General features: G+C 38.3%; 1 long non-coding RNA gene across 4 annotated transcripts in view; it reads right to left on the bottom strand.

Annotated features, from left to right (window-relative positions):
• Positions 1–2,051: 2,051 nt before the first annotated feature.
• The window catches only part of LOC132311106 (uncharacterized), a 73,575-nt gene continuing 55,646 nt past the window's right edge, over positions 2,052–19,980 (bottom strand). For 2 of the 4 annotated variants that reach the window (XR_009482836.1, XR_009482837.1), the window contains one exon: positions 2,052–4,368. This is a non-coding gene — a long non-coding RNA (uncharacterized LOC132311106). The remainder of the gene's footprint in view (positions 4,369–19,980) is intronic. The other 2 variants (XR_009482838.1, XR_009482839.1) reach the window with 2 other exon arrangements.

Raw genomic sequence — 19,980 nt, 5'->3', positions numbered from 1 at the left:
AAATTCTGTGTTGTCCAGCTTATTATTTATTGTTGTGAATACCTTCTTGTGATTATCTACATCTATAATGGTGTGTGTGGTGAGCTAGGAGAGCTTATTTGGTCCAAACATGGTTGCTTAGGACAGGGGGAGTGCTTATATGCACTATGGTGTGCTAGTCTATGTATTGGTTATGAAAACTAGTGTCTCTTCTTGTACTTGGGTGTGTATAGAGAGTGAGACAGCTGAGTGTGTAATAAGATACATACGTCTAGTTGTGGACTTTATATTGGCTGAGGCCAAGACCAAGGGTTTCCCTAGTTTAGAGGGTTTTCTTGTAATTCCTGTTGCACTAATCTTTAATTACTATTTGATTTTTTGTTAGGACTTAAACATTGCAAAGGTTTTAACCAATTCACCCCCCTCTTGGTTCAACAATTGGTATCAGAGCCTTGGCCTACATTATAAGGTTCTAATAAGCCTGCAGTTGATCTTAACTATGGATGAAGGTTTAGTTATCAATAAAGTTCCAGGGTTTAAAGGTTCAAACAATGATTCTTGGAAGACCAGAATGGAAGTTTTCCTAATGTCTCAATCTTATAATGTTTGGTATGCCACTCTATATGGTGTTGTTATTCTCAATCCTGAAAATCCCTCTGCTGAAGACAAGCTAGTTATAGCTAATGATGGAAGGGCAAAACATGTTTTATTTTGTGCTTTGAAGCAACAAGAGTTTACCAAAGTTAAAAATTGCAAGACAGCCAAGGAAATGTGGGATTCTCTTCAAACAGCTCATGAAGGAAACAACGTGATCAAAGACAACAAAATTTAACTATTCAGGGTCCAATATGAAATCTGTAAAATGGAAGAAAAGGAAACTATGGTTAAGTACTTGTTCAGGATTAATGATCTTGTCAACAATATGAAATCTCTTAGTGAAGATATTAAAGACTCTGAAGTTTGCAAGAAGATTCTCAGATCCCTCACCTCTAGATTTAATGCTAAGGTTACTATTCTAGAAGACAAGGATTTAACTAACATGAAGATTGATGACCTTCAAGCTTCATTTACAGCTTATGAGATGAGGATTGGTCCTCCAATCTCACATAGAAGAGAATCTACACTCAAAGCTAAGGAGGTTGTTGAGAAGGTTGATGCAAAATCTGAAGATGATCTTGAAGATGATTAAGTGGCTTATCTTGCTAAGAAATCAGAAAGTTCAGATTAAAAAAGAAATCTTAGCTGCATAATCTAACATGTTATGGTTGTGGTAAACCTGGACATGTGGTATCTAACTGTCCTAATTCAAAGGGGCAACATCAAAGGAAGTATGAAGGACAGAATAACAAAGGAAGGTTTGGAAAGAAGGCTCTGATAACTAACTGGGTGGTGGGTCACTATGTCTACAAATTATAATCAACCCCTGTAATAGCACAAATCATTATAAAATAGGGCTATCATAGGGGTAAGTCAAACCACAAGGACTGCAAGTTTATGGCAACCAAGGTCTTTAAAATCACTTTATTTGATGAAAGAGGTGTAGAGTTTGGTTTTGCTTGTCACTTAGAAACTAGAATTGAAAATTGCATAAAACAATAAATTTAAGGAATTTAAGGGGAAAAAAACTTAGGTAGAGAGGACTAAGGAAGTGAATCAACTACCAACCCTATAAACATGCTATCTTGTGATTAATTTGGGAAACAACTTAGATATATGGCAATGATATCTAGCAATACAAGATTATTGCATTATCTTCAAGAAGTTCATAGCATCAAGAATTAAGTATAATCCCTCAAAGTTCCACATGTTTGAACTATCTAAATTAGAGTGTAGCTATGACATGCTCACTAAGCTAGGGACTATCAAACCCCTCAATAACTATGGTAATAACACATAGAGTCAAGAATCAAGAGTAATCCATCAAAAGAAGTCCCTAAGCTATGGACAAGTCTTATACAACATGCCAATAAAAACCATTTCACAATCTCATTTCCATTCTCACTATGGAAATACAAGCCATACAATCATAAGAAAATATAACCTAAGATAAGATAATAGATTCAACATAATCATTTATAGAGATTAAACTCCATTCAATCAAGTTTAGTGCTCTAGATTATGAAACTACCATATACATACTTCATTCCCCAAATTAAACAAAACTAAAGCATGCTTACAAAGAAGGGCTTCATCACCTCCCTAGAAAGGGAGTTAGTTACCCATAGAAGCAAGGGAGGAAGAGGTTGAGAGGATCAGCCCCTCCATTTTCACCCTAGAAGCAAGCTCCAACCCAAGCTCTCAATAATATAATATTTCTCTCTCTAGAAAAACTTATAATGTTGGATATCTCTTCACAACCATTCAAACCCTTTTTATGAGCCAAAAATCCTCCCAAAATCAATTAATCTCGTGGTTAGAAATCCCTAGAATAGTGCAGAGCCATTCATTTAGTCAAGGGGACAACATTGAGCAAAACAATGGAATTGGTGACCTACTGTCTGTAGCTTGGAGGGCGCCTGCGAGGTGTTAAGGGGACTTCCATGCACTGGCAAAGGGCATCCATGGCTCTCATGATAGCAAATGGCGGGGGCCCATAATGCATGGACGGGCCACACCAAATTTGAAACCTACTGGACAAATTGGCGGGCACTTGCAGTGCATGGCGAGGCCCCGCAATGCTCCTGGGCTCAAATCTCCTTCTTGAAATGACTTTGTCCTGGCCCGATAATGCTAGTTTCCTTCTTGGCATGATGCAGAGAATGCCATGAGTTCAATGGCACGAATTAGCTTTGCAAACTGGAGATCCCCGGCCCGGCATGCTTTGATCTTCAAGAACTCATCAAAACATCATTCTTATTCCTTTTTGGGAAACAAACCAAAAAATAAACAAAGACATGCAAATAAAGATAACCTAAACAATAGAACCAACTAATAGACTTAACTAATGCAAATAAGAGTGCTTGAATATACAATATTTGGCACTTATCATATCCCCAAACTTACATTTTGCTAGTCCCATAGCAAAACCAAAATAAATACTTAATGAATTGACAACAATTGGAATGCTACCCAAAAGTATCAATCATGGTGCACGAAGATGCACAAGGCTCATTTGCAACTTAGAACAGAGAACATTGGAGATGGAATCATTACGAAGACTACCTTGTGTATAAGAAGCCTTGATATAACAAAATGGCCAAACATATTTCAATTCTCATGAATCAACATCATAGTCCATATAAATACTTCAATTTTCATATCTATAAAAGAAATCATCTCTAGCTTCATTTAAAGTGAACCGGATTCCCAATATGTGGCTTTTACCCTTTTTTCCCATTTCAAGTACACAAGTCTTCAAATCATTGAATTTCCCTTTTAAATGAGGCCTCTAAGTCATGAATTTATTCAAAATACAACTTTTGTTGTTGTTATTTATTATTATTTTTTTTTTATGGCCGTGCAATGTCAAAGTCCCTTAAGCTTTCTAACTAACCCATGTAGCAAGTGTTAGGCCAGCAACTCCCAAACCGGATGGCTTTAGGGTGCTAAGTGTAAGGACACTCCAAAGGCTTAATAACTCAAATTAGCAAGGCTACGAACTCAAACTAACCATATTTATTTATTTATTTTTAATTTTTTGTGAATGACCATGCAATGTCTATGTCCCTTAAGCTTTCTAACTAACCCATGTAGCAAGTGTTAGGCCAACAACTCCCAAATTGGATGGCTTTAGGGTGCTAAGTGTAAGGACAATCCAAAGGCTTAATAACTCGAGTTAGCAAGGCTACGAACTTCAGCTAGTCAATTTTTTTTTTTAATAAGTTTCATGCCAAAGGTATCCATTCATTAGGGTCATCAATTCAAATCAACTAAGTCATGGTCAAGGTAAATTAAGTTGCATGCCTCACAATTAAGTTTCTGGTGTGCATCTGTAAAAGTGTGAAGCATAGAAGAGAATAAAATCTGACGAAAATCTAATTGAAGCATTTATACAAACTAATTTGAATCAATATGATCATTTTAGATTTTTCTTTATTTCAAAACTATCATTTGCCTCTATACACAAAGTATTAAATACATGGTTCAGTCTCTAACAAGTTCCAAGATTACAAGATCCTTACTTCCCAAAAATTATTTTATCAATTTACATGAACAATTTTTGCACATGCAAACAAAAATGCATACCAAAATCAAAGATTCATACCAAAATGATACCCCCAAACTTGAATGTCACATTGCCCTCAATGTGAGAAGACAAAGAATGAAAAATGAAAAATAGAGAGGGTAAAAAGAGCAATAATACCGAGTAGGAAGAAAATTTGTGGCGTTGTAACAATATGCCACCATGTGAATTCCAAAAGCCACGCCCCCAAACTTGAATCTAAAAACCTGTCAACAATACAAATATATACAATAAATAGGATACAGAACATAAAAAGAGATAAAAAATAACCAACTGCAATTATATTTAACCAAAAACCGAGTATCCATGCAATATAGCAAAAAAAATTGCAATTATAAGTTCAAAATAAGAACTGAAAGGAATGCCAAATGCATCCCAAAGTAAAGTAAAAGAGTACTACTGAAAATGAAAATGGGAACTGAAAGTAGAATCATCGGAGTAGAGGATAAGCCACCGGCGCCGCCTGGGGCTTGGTCAATCAAACATTGTAGCATGGCCTACAAGACTTGCTGCCCCTCCTCAGTCTCTTTACGAAAATCCGTAAGGGTGCCCTCCATGGTCTCAACTCGTAGCTACAGTGTGTCAAGACAGGTGCTGAGAGAATCATAATCGGCACGGGACATAACAGGTGGAGGCGGCGCAACCGGTGCAGGAGCAGCCTGTGCAGGAGCAATAGGGACATCAGCACCCCCCCCCCCAATCTAGCACACCACCAATGCGTGCTTACCGAGATGTTTTAAACTGGACGGTGTTTGACTTCCATGCACCGAGATCATAAAAATATACCTCAGTATTCTACTCCTCATTTCGGGGTGCCTTGAACTTTTTGTTCTTGAGCAGCTTGGTAACCAAGTATGGGAAAGGAAGCACCCAAGTCAGTGCATTATCCGACAGCGCAATGAATTAATCATTGTAGACCTTGAGAAGTTAGTCCCAAATAAGCTGCGGAACACAAAACCATTACCCCTTCTCAGCTGCATAAAGGGTGTTCAGAAAAACGCCCTTACGTTCAGAGTGCTTGGGGACTAGGAGAACATTTTTGGCGAGGACAGAGTCCAAGAACCACAGCCGGCATGGAAGATAGGACTTGTTTGTGCTTGTTTTATGACTGCCGGTATAATTGTTGTGGCATATCTCATGGACAATTTCTGACAAGGTCACATCCTCAGGGAAAGCACCGTAGAGAGGTTGGAGGTCCTCATCCAAAGGAGATGCCAACGGACACTCCAAGGCCGTGGCAAGGTCATCAATGGTGAATGCAAAAGGCTCGCCATCAATGGTTGTCCTAATCACTTCTGGCTCTATGCATGAATAAAACATGTTAGAGTAGAATCGGCAGACTAAATGCAGATAGAATGCCGAGGTGCATGGCTTGAATAGAGCTTTTAGGCTATGGTCCTTTAACTCTTTGACCGACCAAGCCGTCTCTGGATTTTCCTTAAACTCGTCTTTAATGACAAATTTGGCTTCGATTTCAATTGGCCACTCAGCCCAATTTGGAGTGGGAGTGTCCTCGGATGGTCATTCAGAGGAGCGAGCATGCTTGGAGGAAGTTTTGGGAGCCATTTGGAAGAGGGAGTTGGCTTAGGCAATTTGTCGAACACCTGGTGTGCAAGACAAAAAGGAAAAGAGCCAAGGGATGATTAGAGATGAGAAAACTCAAAAATTTTGATCCTGCAATCAAGATATACTAGCCCCAAACACATACTACACCTCTACACAATCAATCCCATCCGCCATTAATCCAAAAAAAAAAAAAAAAAAATAAGAGATAGAAACTTACCCAAAGTGAAGAAACCAAAGGCCCATTCTTGGTGCGAAATAGTGGTGATTTGGATGAGAGATTGATGGAGATGGAAAATGGCTGGAGATGGAAGAAGATGAGATGGAATAGAGAAAGAATGGAAGGAGAGGAAGAAGGGTTTGGGAAGGAGACAGTGAGGGTCGGCTGTAGGATGAGAGAGAGAGTTATAGGATTTGAATGGGCCTCGGAATGGGGCATTTTAATGAAGGCCCAAAGCTTAGCGGGTGCCCGCAAGATGCCAAGGCATGGCATAGGCCAAGCCTGGCATGCAGCTGCGGCACCTAGTGGCACTCGACGGGCCCCCGCAAGAATTGGCGGGAGGCCACCAAATTGGCTAGGAATTATTTTTTCATTTTGGCCGAACAAAGGACATGCCGGGATCCAAAAAATTGTCAATTAGAAACTTAAGCTCCTATGGACCCTAGATACCTTGTATAACCCTCGGAATGGGAATCGAAGCTCATTTGCAAAAGCACTAATTTTGGGGTCCGAATTTCCCGTGATTTTTTGGATTTTTCGAAAAAATTGCTTAAAAAACCTTGAAAAATTCTGAAAATGGTATCGAGACCTTAAAATGACTAAGTAAGCCTAAAAAAACTTTTGGAATACAATTTGAGATAGTTCCAGAAAAGGGCAAATTTTGGCTATACTTAGCTATTTTCCGAAAAAAATTTTGGCTAAGGCAACTTGGAAGAGGGAAGCTTTGGAGTTAAAAGACTTGCTTCCCAAGAGTGCTAAATTTAATGTCGATAACTAGACGAACCATGATTTCGCATCAGTCCTCATAAATTGGGTCCGTTAATAGAACTTTTTCCACTTTTCGAAGCGGGACGATGCCATTAACATAAGGCTTAAGCCGTTGGCCATTAACCTTAAAGAGAGATCCATCGGTAGGATCATCAAGTTCAACGGCACCATGAGGAAAGACAGATGAGATAACATATGGACCATCCCACGGTGAACGGAGTTTACTGGGAAAGAGTCACAGCCAAGAATTGAAAAGCCAAACTTTCTGTCCGGGGGCAAGAGACTTGTTAACAATGTGCTTGTTATGAAATGTTTTAGTCTTTGCCTTATAAATTTTGCGCTTTCATATGCATCATTTCGAATTTTCTCAAGCTCATTAAGCTGCAATTTGCGAGTAGAACTGGCTTGCTTAAGATCAAAGTTGAACCATTTTATGGCCCGAAAAGCTCGATGCTCTAACTCTAACGGAAGATGACAAGCTTTACCAAAGACAAGTCGATATGGTGACATGCCAATGGGCGTCTTATACGTTGTCTGGTAGACCCAGAGCACATCGTTTAGTCTTAATGATCAATCTTTACGGTCCGGTCGAACTATTTTTTCCAGAATATGCTTGATCTCACGATTAGATACTTCCACTTGACCACTCGTTTAAGGGTGGTAAAGTGTGGCAACCTTGTGAATGACGGAGTATTTAAGAAGGACGGATTTGAGATAGCGATTTCAAAAATAAGATCCTCCGTCACTGATGAGGGCTCTTGGCGTACCAAATTGACTGAAGATGTTCGATTGAATGAACTTGACAACAACTTTATGATCGTTGGTTTTCGTAGCTTTAGCCTTAACCCATTTAGACACGTAATCCACCGCTACGAGAATATACTTATAGCCATAAGAGGATGGAAACAGTCCCATGAAGTCAATTCCCCATACATCAAAAAATTTTATGATTAAAATGGGGGTAAGGGGCATCGTGTCTCTTCTGGACATGGATCCGAGCTTTTGGCAATGCTCACACGACTTGCAGAAATTGTAAGCATCCTAAAACAAAGAGGGAAAATAAAATCCGCTTTGAAGAAATTTATCAGCAATTTTCTTGGCACTGAAGTGGCCTCCATATGCAAGAGTGTGGCAGAAATTTAGGACACTTGAAAATTTAGTTTCGGGAATGCATCGCCGGATGATTTGGTCCGGGCAATACTTAAATAATTCTAGATCTTCCCAAAAGAAATTTTTGACTCAGGAGAAGAACAGGTCCTCTTATTTGGACAATTTGGCCAGAATTTTTCCTACCGTAAGGTAGTTGACAGTATCAGCAAACCAAGGAAGATTTGTATGAAAAATCTGAAACAGTTGCTCATCTGGGAAGGAATCACAAACTGTAGAAAATTTAGAAGATTTCTCAATGAGTAAACGAGAGAGATGGTCGGCGACAACATTGTTTGTCCCTTTTTTGTCCCGAATTTCAATATCAAACTATTGGAGTAAGAGTATCCATTGAATTAGCCGGGGTTTGGTCTCTTTTTTGGTGAGCAAATGCCTAAGAGCAGCATGGTCCGAAAAGACAATGACCTTGGATCCAAGAAGATAAGAACGAAATTTATCCAAGGCATACACCGCTAGCAACTCTTTTTCAGTGGTGGTGTAATTTAATTGAGCATCAGAGAGAGTTTTGCTAGCATAATAAATAACATGTGGTAGCTTGTCCATATGCTGGCCCAAAACCACACCCAATGTAAAATCGGATGCATCGCACATGATCTCAAATGGAAGAGACCAGTTAGGCGGTTTCATGATTGGGGCTGAAGAGAGAAGAGTACGAAGCTTCTAAACATGCTTCATCAAAATTGAAGGGAATATCCTTGGCAAGAAGATTACACAAGGGCCAAGCTATTTTGCTAAAATCTTTGATGAAACGGCAATAAAAGCCTGCATGACCAACAAAGGAATGGATTTGTCGGACAGAATTTGGAGGCAGAAGGTTAGAGATCAATTTGACTTTTTCCTTGTCAACCTCAATTCCCCTTTTTGAAATAACGTGCCCCAAGACAATGCCTTCTTGGACCATGAAATGACTTTTTTCCCAACTTAGAATCAGATTTGCCTTCTTGCATCTTTGAAGCACAAGGGATAGATTGTGGAGATATGAGTCAAAGGAAGATCCAAAGACGGAAAAATCATCCATGAATACTTCCAAAAACTTCTTAACCATATCAGAAAATATGGACATCCTGCATCTTTGGAAAGTTATCGGTGCATTGCATAACCCAAAGGGCATGCGTCTATAGGCAAAGGTTCCAAAGGGACATGTGAATGTGGTCTTCTTCTGATCTTGAGGATCAATTGCCACTTGGTTTATAGCCGGAATAACCATCAAAGAAATAGTAGTAGCTTTGGCCAGCAAGCCTTTCTAGGATTTGATCAATGAATAGAAGTGGGAAATGATCCTTCCTAGTGGTAGAATTGAGTTTCCGGTAGTCATGCACACACACCACCCAGTGGTGATGCGTTATGGCACAAGCTCTCCCGCTGAATTTTCAACAACAATGAGGCCGGATTTCTTGGGAACAACTTGAGTAGGGCTTACCCACTTTCTATCCGAGATGGGGTAAATGATTCCCGCATCTAGTAGCTTGATCACTTCTTTCATAACCACTTCCTTCATGTTTGGATTCAACCAGCGCTGTACCTCTCTAGAAGGTTTTGCGTCGTCCTCCATATGAATGCAATGCATACAAATAAAAGGGTTCAAATCAGCCACTACCCAGCCAATAGCTTCTTTGTGCTCTTGTAGCACCGCTAAAAGGCTATTTTCTTGGTCCTTTAAAAGGTCCGATGCAATAATGACAGGAAGAGTTTTATTAACATATACATGAGGTGGGTTGGGAGCAGCTTTCACTCAAGTTGTGGTAGAGATTTCAATGAAGGGACTGGAGGAGTAATGGAAAGTTGAGGAAGTGGTTCTCTTGGCACTTTCAATGGAGGAAAGTCCATGATAGCACAATGTCGAGCAAAGAATTTACTTCTTGGATGGATGGATTGATTGATATCAAAGTTTACGAAATCAAAGTGAGACATGCAAGTTTCAAGAGGATCCTTGCTTAGAATGAAGGGGAGAGATTCTTCGACCACTTCATCTACCTAATCAATGAGAAGACAATCATCTTCTTCGGAAGGATGTTGAGTTGCATGGAAAATATAGAGTTTGACTTGTATATTTCCAAAGGCAATATCCATTACCCCGGTTTGGCAATTTAGTAAGGCATTAGCTGTAGCTAAGAAAGGCCTATCGAGGATCACGGGAATATGTTTCTTTAGATCATGGACCGGTTCCATGTCAAGAACCACAAAGTCTATCGGGAAGTAAATTTTGTCCACTTTGATGATGACATATTCAAGAATGCCCCGTGGGTGCTTGACTGATCTATCGGCAAGCTGCAAGACCACGGTGGTTAGCTTAAGACTCTCAACCCAAGTTGTAAGTAAACTGAATATGGAATCAAGTTCACACTCACTCCTAAGTCAAGGAGGGCCCTTTCTATCTTGTTGTCACCAATGGCACATGAGATTGTCGAGGCACCCAGATCTTTATACTTTGGAGGAGTGTTGTGTTGAATTATCGCACTCACTTGTTCAGTTAGTCTTACCTTCTTCGGTAAATGACTTTTGGAAGTGTGCTTTTGAGTACACAAATCCTTGAGAAATTTGGTATAGGGGGGAATTTGTTTGATAGCATCCAAGAGAGGTAGGTTGATCTTTACTTGCCTAAAGACCTCCCACATGTCCTGAATTTTACAACTTTTGCTCCCAAAATGTGTCGACTCTTGGAGACGTTGAGGAAACGGAGCCTTAGGCTCATATGAGGTCTCCACATTTGGGGTGACAAGCTTGGAATTTTCAGTGCTGGACTTTAGATATTTAGGAGTGAAATTTAGATTAGATGAGCTAGGATTTGGATTTTTGGGAAGAAGAACTTTTCCATCTTTTCCTCCATCAACCTTGTTGTCTAAAACTCGACCACTCCTAAGGGTGGTGATTGCTTGGACATGTTCATGAGTAGGCCCACTTAGAGGAGGGACTTCGTCAATCACACGGATCCCTCTAGGATTCTCAAATAGTTGAGCGGGAAGTTTTCCCTTGTCTCTTTTAAGAAGTTGGTTCATTGAATTTGCTTGTAATGACCCGGATTTTCACGGATTTTTTTTTTTTTTCTTTCCGTTGTCTTTCCCTTCTGAGTTCAGTTCCTCTTCGCTTAGTGTCGTCTCGAGTGCTCTGGAGTGATTTCCGAGACTCTTTTTTGTGGATTGATAACTTCCTTTGAGGACCGAGTCGTTTCCACATTTTTCGTTTTTTCGACACTATTCACTTTTTGTCCTTTTCCCTATTTCATCCTTTTCCCTATTTTATCTTTTCCCCGTTTGAAACTTTGTTGGCATAACCACACTTCTTGTGTTCGAAGTTGGTTTCTGACTTCATGTATCTCCATCTTGAGTAGTTTTCATGAAATACGTATCTTTACTTTTGCAAGAAAGTACTCTGGTTGCTCCCGGTGTCCATAGGGGCATGGATGCAAAATTCTTTGAAATTATTTTCTTTTCTTGGGGTGTTTTTCATAAATATCTTTTAAAGATATTTTATTTTAGGGGTTTTAAGAAAATATTTTTGGAAGATATTTTCATTCTGGGCCATTAGTGCATTTTTCACTTTTTGGAGGGGCCATTGTGCAATTAATGAAAGTTATTACTAAATGCCTTGTTTTGAGCCTGGATCCTCATACGGGATTCAATTTCACTTTTCGTCGAGTCGTGTACTCTTAGAAATTCCTTCTGGTCATTGTTTTCCAGTTTCAGGGTTTCTAGCCTCGATTAGTGCCAAACTTGTGTGGGGCTTAACTTTCTGCTCGGGACTCAATTTTTGATGTTGTTTCTTCCGTTGTTTCATATTTTATCATTTTGAATCTTTTTTGTTCATAGAGTTTTGTCATTTGAGTGCGTCTGCTCAAATTTCACTTTTTCAGACCCGGCGAGGCCCGTTCGGGGCACTTTTTGAGATTTTTATAAAAGGGGGGTGAGATATTTTATTTTTTCATCTTCCCCACTCTCTTGCATGACTAAAGCTTCCATGGCAGCCCAAGGGAGGCTTCCATCTTCTCTCTCCTCTTTTGAGCTTCATTCCTTCGTCAGAACATAGAAGGGCCTTTGCGTTTAGTGTTCGTGTTGACTACGCGCTTCTTTCACCCTTATTAGAACTCATTTCTGACCATTCTTTGAGTTTGGGTTTGAAGTCAAGTTATGATTTTGATGGGGCTTCCTTGGGGGCTATGTGCACGGTGTAGTCCCTGACAAAACCTAGAAGTTTCGTCGGATTCGGAGCGGTTTCCATTTGGTGGCTTTTGAGATTTTCAACTCAAATTAAGGTAGGGGATGTTCTAGGCTTTTGTGTGTGTTGCATTGAGTGTTTAGCATGATTATACAACTTAATTGCATACCTCATATCGATTCTAGAAAATTAGTGTTAATTATTTCTTTGTATGAAATTTAATTCACAAGGATGTGTATAACTTAGAATGGAATTGTGGCATGCTAGAAAATCATGTTTTAATATGTTTGTTAACATATATTAAATTGGGATTAATTGAATAAGAATTGCATATTTTATTTAAGATTTATCTTTTGTGAAAGATTAAATCACATGGCCGTACCTAGCATAAAATTGACTTGTGATATGCTTTTAAATTATGTCTTGGCATGTTGTTTAACATACTTTAATTTGAGAGCATTTGGACAAGTATAAAAATCTAGAGATGATTAATTAAAATCTAATTAAGGGTTCCATTGGCCTAATTAAGTGTTTAAATTGATATTTGTGATAACTATGACATTTGTTCTAGCATATGTTAATTTGGAACCATTTGATGTTGTTTTAGAAGTTAGGGATTTAATTATCATGATTTAATTAAATTCCACTTTATTGTTCTTATGGCCTAATCGAGTTTTGATGTGGTGTATGTAATGATCATGCTATATTGTTTATCATGTATTAATTGGAGGCCATTTGATTGAGATTTGAAACCTAGGGAATTTAATTAGTTTATTGATTAAATTCCGTTTCTATTGTATTATCGATTAACTCATGTATTTAACATTGATAGTATGTTTAAAGCATGACTTTTGACTTATAATGGATTTATGAGTTATGTTTCAATATTGGATTATATTATTATAGCGCGTAACGAATCGCGCTCTGAAGATTCGACTTGTGATGTTATTATAGTGCGTAACGAATCGCGCTCTGAAGATTCAACATTGTCATCCTATAGTAGTTGTGGATTTAGAGCATGTGTTATGTGGTTTCAGCCTACTTGTGCATGAAGGTAGTTTCGTGTATTATTCAATACGTATATAAGTTGTAAACTTATCTATTTATTTTGGAACCACTTGGGACATTGCATGATGGCTAGGGTTTGGCTCTAGTACGGGGACAAGAGTCCTCTAAGTCAAAAGTTCGCACGTTGGGTAGGCTGTCTAGGGGTTCGTAGCTCCAAATTAGCCCAGAAAAGTTCACGCGTTGGGTAGGCTACCTGGGGTTAGTAGCTCCAAATTAGCCCTGTATCGGTCTCATCCGACTGATGTCCAAGTCTTCCACTATTTGTTTTCGCATTCAATTCCAAGTTATCAATCACATTTATATTGTGATTGTGGTTTTGGCTATTGGCGATTTGATGTTGTTAAGTACATCCATACTAAATTGTTATATTTAGTTGATTTAGCATTTAGATTTCAAGTTGATAACTTTGAGAATCTATATCTAGTTGCTTTGTGTAAGCATGTTATATCTTGTTGCGATGTGTAGCATGCTCTTGTGTTGTTGAAATTGCATAAAGGATGTGTTTTATGCTAGAAATGATCTTAGGTAGCTAGGATGCTCCCTGAGTCTCACCTTTGACATAGACGTTAGGTGGAATGAACTACAATGATTAAATCATGTACACTTGTAAAATGTAGGTTGATGCATGCTCATTTCCTACGAGTAGCTTTATGTTACTCACCCCTACGATACTGGGGCATATTTCAGGTACAGGATACAAGATTGGAGATTGCAATTGCTTGGGTGTTTTGCTGAGTTGAGCTTCTTTAGAAGCATTCTTGTTCACATGCAAGTGTTAGCATGTTCATGATTTGTCTATGAAATGTAATTTTTCTAACTTGGAGGTTTGACATGTCAAATGTTGTAAATGTATTGTAATGAGGCCATAGGCCAGTGTAGCACATCTATTTTATCATATTACATACACTTGCATGCTCACTTTGGCAAACAATACCTTCCTTGATGAAACAAAAACTCTAAGTAGCATTTTTAGGGAGTTTTACCCTATTCTGTTCCAGGGGAATTTTGGGTATTTCACAATGCGTTTTTTTTATTTTTCCTTGTAGTCACATAGAAAACTTAATTTTGAGGGGGGTTTCTTCTTTGTGTTTTTCCAGAAAACATCATCTCGACCCTCAAAAATTAATATTTTTCTGAAAAATCCTTGCTGCCAGGTTTTGCAAATTTTTAGTACAAATGTAGTTGGGACTATTCATCGACTTTTTTTTTTAAATCATCACGACCGATCCGAAACTTTCGGAGGTCTTGTGGGTGCATTTTAAGATTGCATTTTCAATTTAGGCAATTTAAAAACCTCCCGAAGCCCTATTTCCAAAACTTGGGCAGTAGCTCGGATTAGTTTTTTTCCTCTTGACCTGATTTTCTTGGGGGCATTCAGGGCATTTTACAATGTATTTTTTTGTTTCCGTCTGCGATCGGGGTAGGAAACTTGATTTTAGGGGGGGTTTCTTCTTTGAGTTTTGTAATGACCCGGATTTTTCGGATAAATTTTTTTCGTTGTCTTTTCCCTTCTGAGTTTGGTTTCTTGTCGCTTAGTGCCATCTCGAGTGCTCGGAATTGGTTTCTAAGACTCTTTTCCATGGATTGACAACTTCCTTTGAGGACCGAGTCAATTCTGCATTTTCACTTTTCGGACACTATGTGTGTTTCGTCCTTTCCCTTGTTTCGTCTTTTTCCCTATTCTGTCTTTTCCCCGTTTGTCGCTTGTTTTGTAAAACTTCACTTTTCGTGCTCGGAGTTAGTTTTTGACTTCACGTGTCTTCATCTTGAGTGGTTTCCTCGAAATACGTATCTTTACTTTCGCAAGAAAGTACTCTGGTTGTCCCTCGTGCCCATAGGGGCATAAGTGCAAAGTTCTTTGGAAACATTTCCCGTTCTTGGGGAGTTTTTCATAAATATCTTTTGAAGATATTTTATTTTAGGGGTATCTAAGAAAATATCTTTTGGAAGATATTTTCATTCTGGGGCAGTTTCGCAGTTTTCACTTTTTGGAGGGGCCATTGTGCAATTAATGAAAGTTCTTGCCCAACGCCTTGTTTTGAGCCTGGATCCTCGTACGGAATTCATTTTCACATTTCGTCGAGTCATGGACTCTTAGATTTTCCTCTTGGTCGATGTTTTCCAGTTTTAGGGTTTCTGGCCCCAGTTTGTGCTAAACTTGTTTGGGGCATAATTCTCTGCTCGGGACTCGATTTTTGACGCCGTTTCTTCCGTTATTCATATTTTCTCATTTTGAATCTTTTTCATTCATAGAGTTTTGCCGTTTGAGCGCGTTTGCTCAAAATCCACTTTTCCGAACTCGGCAAGGCACTTTCGGCCTTAACGTTTAATGCTTGCTTTGACGCCGTGCACCTTCCCCCCTTATTAGAAACCATTTCTGACCAAATTTCAAGTTCGGGATTGAGGTCAAGTTTGGATTTTCATGGGGCTTCTTGGGGGTTCATGTAGATCGTGTTGTCCCCGACAAAACCTAGAAGTTTCGTCGGATTCGGAGCCGTTTCATTTTGGTGGGGATTTGAGATTTCATCTCAAATGGAGGTAGGGAATGTTTTAGGATTGTTTGTGTGTTGTATTGAGTGTTTTCCATGATTATACAACTCATATGTATGCCTTGTATCAAATCTAGAAAGTTAGTATTATTTATTTCTTTGTGTAAGATTTAAATTTCAAGGATGTGTATAGCTTAGATTTGAATTGTGGCATGATGATAAATTAAGCTTTAATATGTTTGTTAACATATATTAAATAGGGATTATTTGAATAAGAGTTGAGCTTTTTATTTAATATTTTTCTTTTGTGAAAGATAAATTTCCATGGCCGTACCTTGCATGAAATGAACTTGTAGTATACTTTTAAATTAAGTCTAAGCATGTTTGTTAACATACTTTAATTTGAGAGCATTTGGACAAGTATGAAAATCTAGAGATTTTAACTTAAATGATTAATTAAAATCTATTTAATGGTTCCCTAGGCCTAGTTAAGCTTTTAACTTGATAATCATGAGGACTAGGACTTATGTATTAGTATGTATTAAATTAGGACTATTTGAAGTTGCTTGAAATTTAGAAGTTTAATTATCATGATATAATTAGATTCTACCTTGTTGTACCATTGTCCTACTTGAGATTTTAGTGAATATATGTGGATACCATGATATGTTGTATAACATGTTTTAATTAGGAACCATTTGGTTGAGGTATGAAGCTTAGGGAAATTAATTTGGTTATTTGATAAATTTTCATTTCTATTGCATTAATGATTTGATCATGTATTTGACAATGGTTGTATGTTTAAAGCATGATTTTTGACTTGTAATGGATTCATGAATTTCTGATTTCAATATTAGATTATATTGCCATAGCGTGTAACGAATCGCACACTGAAGATTCGACATGTGATGTTATATAGCGCATAACGAATCGCGCTCTGAAGATTCGACATTTGTCATCCTATAGTAGTTGTGGATTTAGAGCATGTAATGTGTGGTTACAAACTACTTGTGCATGGGATGTAGTTTCGTATATATATAAGTTGTTAACTTATTTATTTTGGAGTCACTTGGGACATGGTTACTATGATATGGCTAAAGTTCAGCTTTAGTGCGGGAGGTATGAGTTCTCCCCAATTGAGATAGTGCGCACTTAGGGTGGTTTTTCCTGTGGGTTAGTGCCCGGAACAACCATTGATCTCGGCAGAATTCCGAGTCTAGATGTCCAAATCTTCCATTATTTATTTTCGCATTCAGTTCCAAGTTAGCAATCATGTTTATATTATGACTTGTTGTTTTGGTTATCGGCGATTTTGATGTTGTTAAGTACATCCATGCTTTATGATCTTTGTAGATTTTGATGTTGCCAAGTACATCTATGTTCTATGATTTTAATAAATCATTTTAATGTTGTTAAGTACATTCATGTTCATGGTTTTTAATAAATCATTGTGAGCTTTTAATGTTGTTAAGTACATTCTTGTTTTATGATTTTAATGAATCATTATAAGCTTTTGATTTTGTCAAGTACATTCATGTTGTGTTGTTCAAATGTAGAGTATGAATGATCCTATAGATTCATTTGGAACATAGACGTTAGGTGGCATGATCACTTATGTCATTTTCGTTCTTTAGATTTCAAATTGATGACTTTAAGAATCTATGTTAGTTGCTTTGTGTAAGCATGCTCCTATGTTGTTGCTATGTGTAAGCATGACCCTATGTTGCTCAAATTGTATGAATGAGGTGATTGATGCTAGAAATGATCTTAGGTAGCTAAGATGCTCCTTGAGTCTCACATTTGACATAGACATTAGGTGAAATGAACCACAATAATTAATCATGCAAACTTGTAAAACGTAGGTAGATGCATGCTTATTTCCTATGAGTAGCTTTATGTTACTCACCCCTACGATACTGGGGCATATCTCAGGTACAGGATTCAAGGTTAGAGATTCTCACCATGCTTGGATGATTTGCGAACTTGAAGGGTTCAATTCTTGTGAAGGTTGGCTTGAAAAGCCATTTGTAACCTTATATGTGAAATGTGTATATTTGCTTCTAGACTTGTAACGTGTGCCTTAGCACCCTTTTTGATTCTCATTTTATGTATATGACATAAGGCCAATGGCCAAACTCCTTTTGAAATTACATTTATGTCATGGTTGTTAATTTTTGCCTTCAATGAGAACATATGGAAAACCATGCTTTTTGGTATGCTATTTTGCACCGGAGTGTGTATTGTGTATGAACTTCTTCCATTAGCATTCATTTAACATGCATGAAGTGTGGCCAAGGGCCAAACGGCATTTCGAAATCATTTTATGATTTTAGGTTTCAAGTTTTCATTCCAAACTTCATTTTGTCATTTTGGCCGTTGGGGGGTCGGATTTTGCATGGGCTATGTTTTTAAGCCATGGACCAATGTAGCGCGTCTAAATAGGTAAGTTACGTTTGTGTGCATAGTCGTTTCTGGGCAAAACCTCATCATTTGTATTTTGAGCCTCCAACGGACTCATTTTACATTTTTGTTGCATTTTCTGACCTAAGGGTATTTTGAGAATTTTCTTTGGGAAATCAATTCCATTCTTTACATGGTCACTTAGAAAATGTGATTTTAGGGGGGGTTTCTTTTTCTTGTTTTTCCAGAAAATGCCATCTTGGCATCGGAAATCGCATCCAAAGTTCAGTTCTCAGTTTTTAAATTTAGCAGCTTTTTGGACCCTCTGGACCAGTTTTCATGGAGGGGCTTTTTAGGCATTTCAAATTGTGTATTTTTCGATTTTCCTTGGCATCTTTGTAGAAAATTCAATTTACATGCTTAGAGATGTCATATTGTTACTATGCTTTAATAATATACTTTTGCGTTACGTGGAGACATGCTGCATGTACCTTTGATTTTATCTATGTGAGTAGATTTGCTTACTTGGTAGTTGCATTCCTTGTCATATAGATGACTTTTATGTTTAGTTTTCCCTTTTGTTTCCTCCGGTCGCACTTAGTGCGTATGTGGGTTTTGTAATAGTTCCATTGTGAGATTCCTTGTGGAGGAGTTTTCACATTTGTTTTGTTTTGAGCTGTCCGCTTCCCTAAGGTGGGAAGAACGCTCCATTTTTGTGTTCGTTGTGTTAACACTCGTGGGGGGATAGGGTTCCCCCTCTTTTTCTTGGTTGTCTCTTCTCTTCGTCACCTCGTGCACAATTTTGGGGTTAGTTGGTTCGTGCGGATCACCGTGGTTGTCTTGAGTCCTTGGTGAGGGTTTGGTGGATTTTGGTCGACTTACTTCCAAGTAGGGGGTGAAGTCTTTGACCTTGTTTTCTTTTGTTTCAGAGGTGGAGTCATGGTGTTGTCCTTCTTAGGACTAGTGGTTTTCTTTCTTTCGTGTCTTCCCTTGGGGAGTTTTTACCGTGTTTGTTGACGGAGTTATGGTGCTCAGGGTGGGTTGATTTGTGTGAGATCATTTTACGAGGACTTGTGTCCATATTATTGAGGATTTTTTTTTATTTGTGAGGTGAGCTCGATGCTCTTTTAAGAATGTCTTTTGGAAACTTATTTCGATTTTGGAGACCTGGATGTGGTTGACCCATAGGAGAGGTTTTGAAGGATCGCAGTTAGATTTGGCTCATTTGTGAAGTTTTCTCGTCCTAGTTATGGCTAGGCATCGTTTTGAGGAATTGTAATTCCAATGATTGGGTATGGAATGAAATTGAGGAATTTTGATTTAGCCTGGTATTGCCAAGCACGGTTTTGAAAGACTCTGTTTTTATGACCATGGTTGTCAGAATTTTGATGTGTATGCCACGTGGTGGACTTATTTTTCGAGGACTTAGTTATCCATGATAAGGATGTGGATCTGATGTTTAATTTCGGTGTAATTTTGTAGTTGATCTGTTTCAAGGAGATATGTGGGACTTTTAATGAAATGTCTTGTATTGAGGTTCATTTTGATTCATGGTGGGGTTGATTTATCTGTCAGGTTTTGGATTCCTGATTAATGTTGTTAATAGAGGTATTTTGAGACATTGGAGATGTTGGTTTTGTTATATTGAGGAGTTAAGGCCTTAAGCATAGCGGTACCTATAGCATTGTTGTCAGAGTTTTGGGATTGGCCAGGATGGTCCTACCGGATATCTTTGGACCATATCTCAACTTTGGTACAAAATGTTGGTCCCCGTAGTGCTTTTGGTAATGATCATTTTTGACATTGATGTCATTTGTATCGAGAGGTTTCTTAGGTAGACCTAATGGGGGGCAGGTTATGAATTAGTGCCTTATACTGCCATGCTACCATACAAACTTGTGTGTTGTGGGCGAGTACTAGTTGCATCGATGCTACCTTACTGACGAGTAAGTGTGGGTGGGCACTAGGCACTATCATTGCTACCACACATT

The sequence above is a fragment of the Cornus florida genome, unplaced genomic scaffold (genome assembly GCF_030987335.1).
Source record: "Cornus florida cultivar Cherokee Brave unplaced genomic scaffold, ASM3098733v1 CherokeeBrave_3.0.0_Hap2_Chr06, whole genome shotgun sequence".
In the NCBI taxonomy this organism is placed as follows: Eukaryota; Viridiplantae; Streptophyta; class Magnoliopsida; order Cornales; family Cornaceae; genus Cornus; species Cornus florida.
The sequence above is the reverse complement of the archived record's forward strand: the minus strand, read 5'-3'. Positions and strand labels throughout refer to the sequence as shown.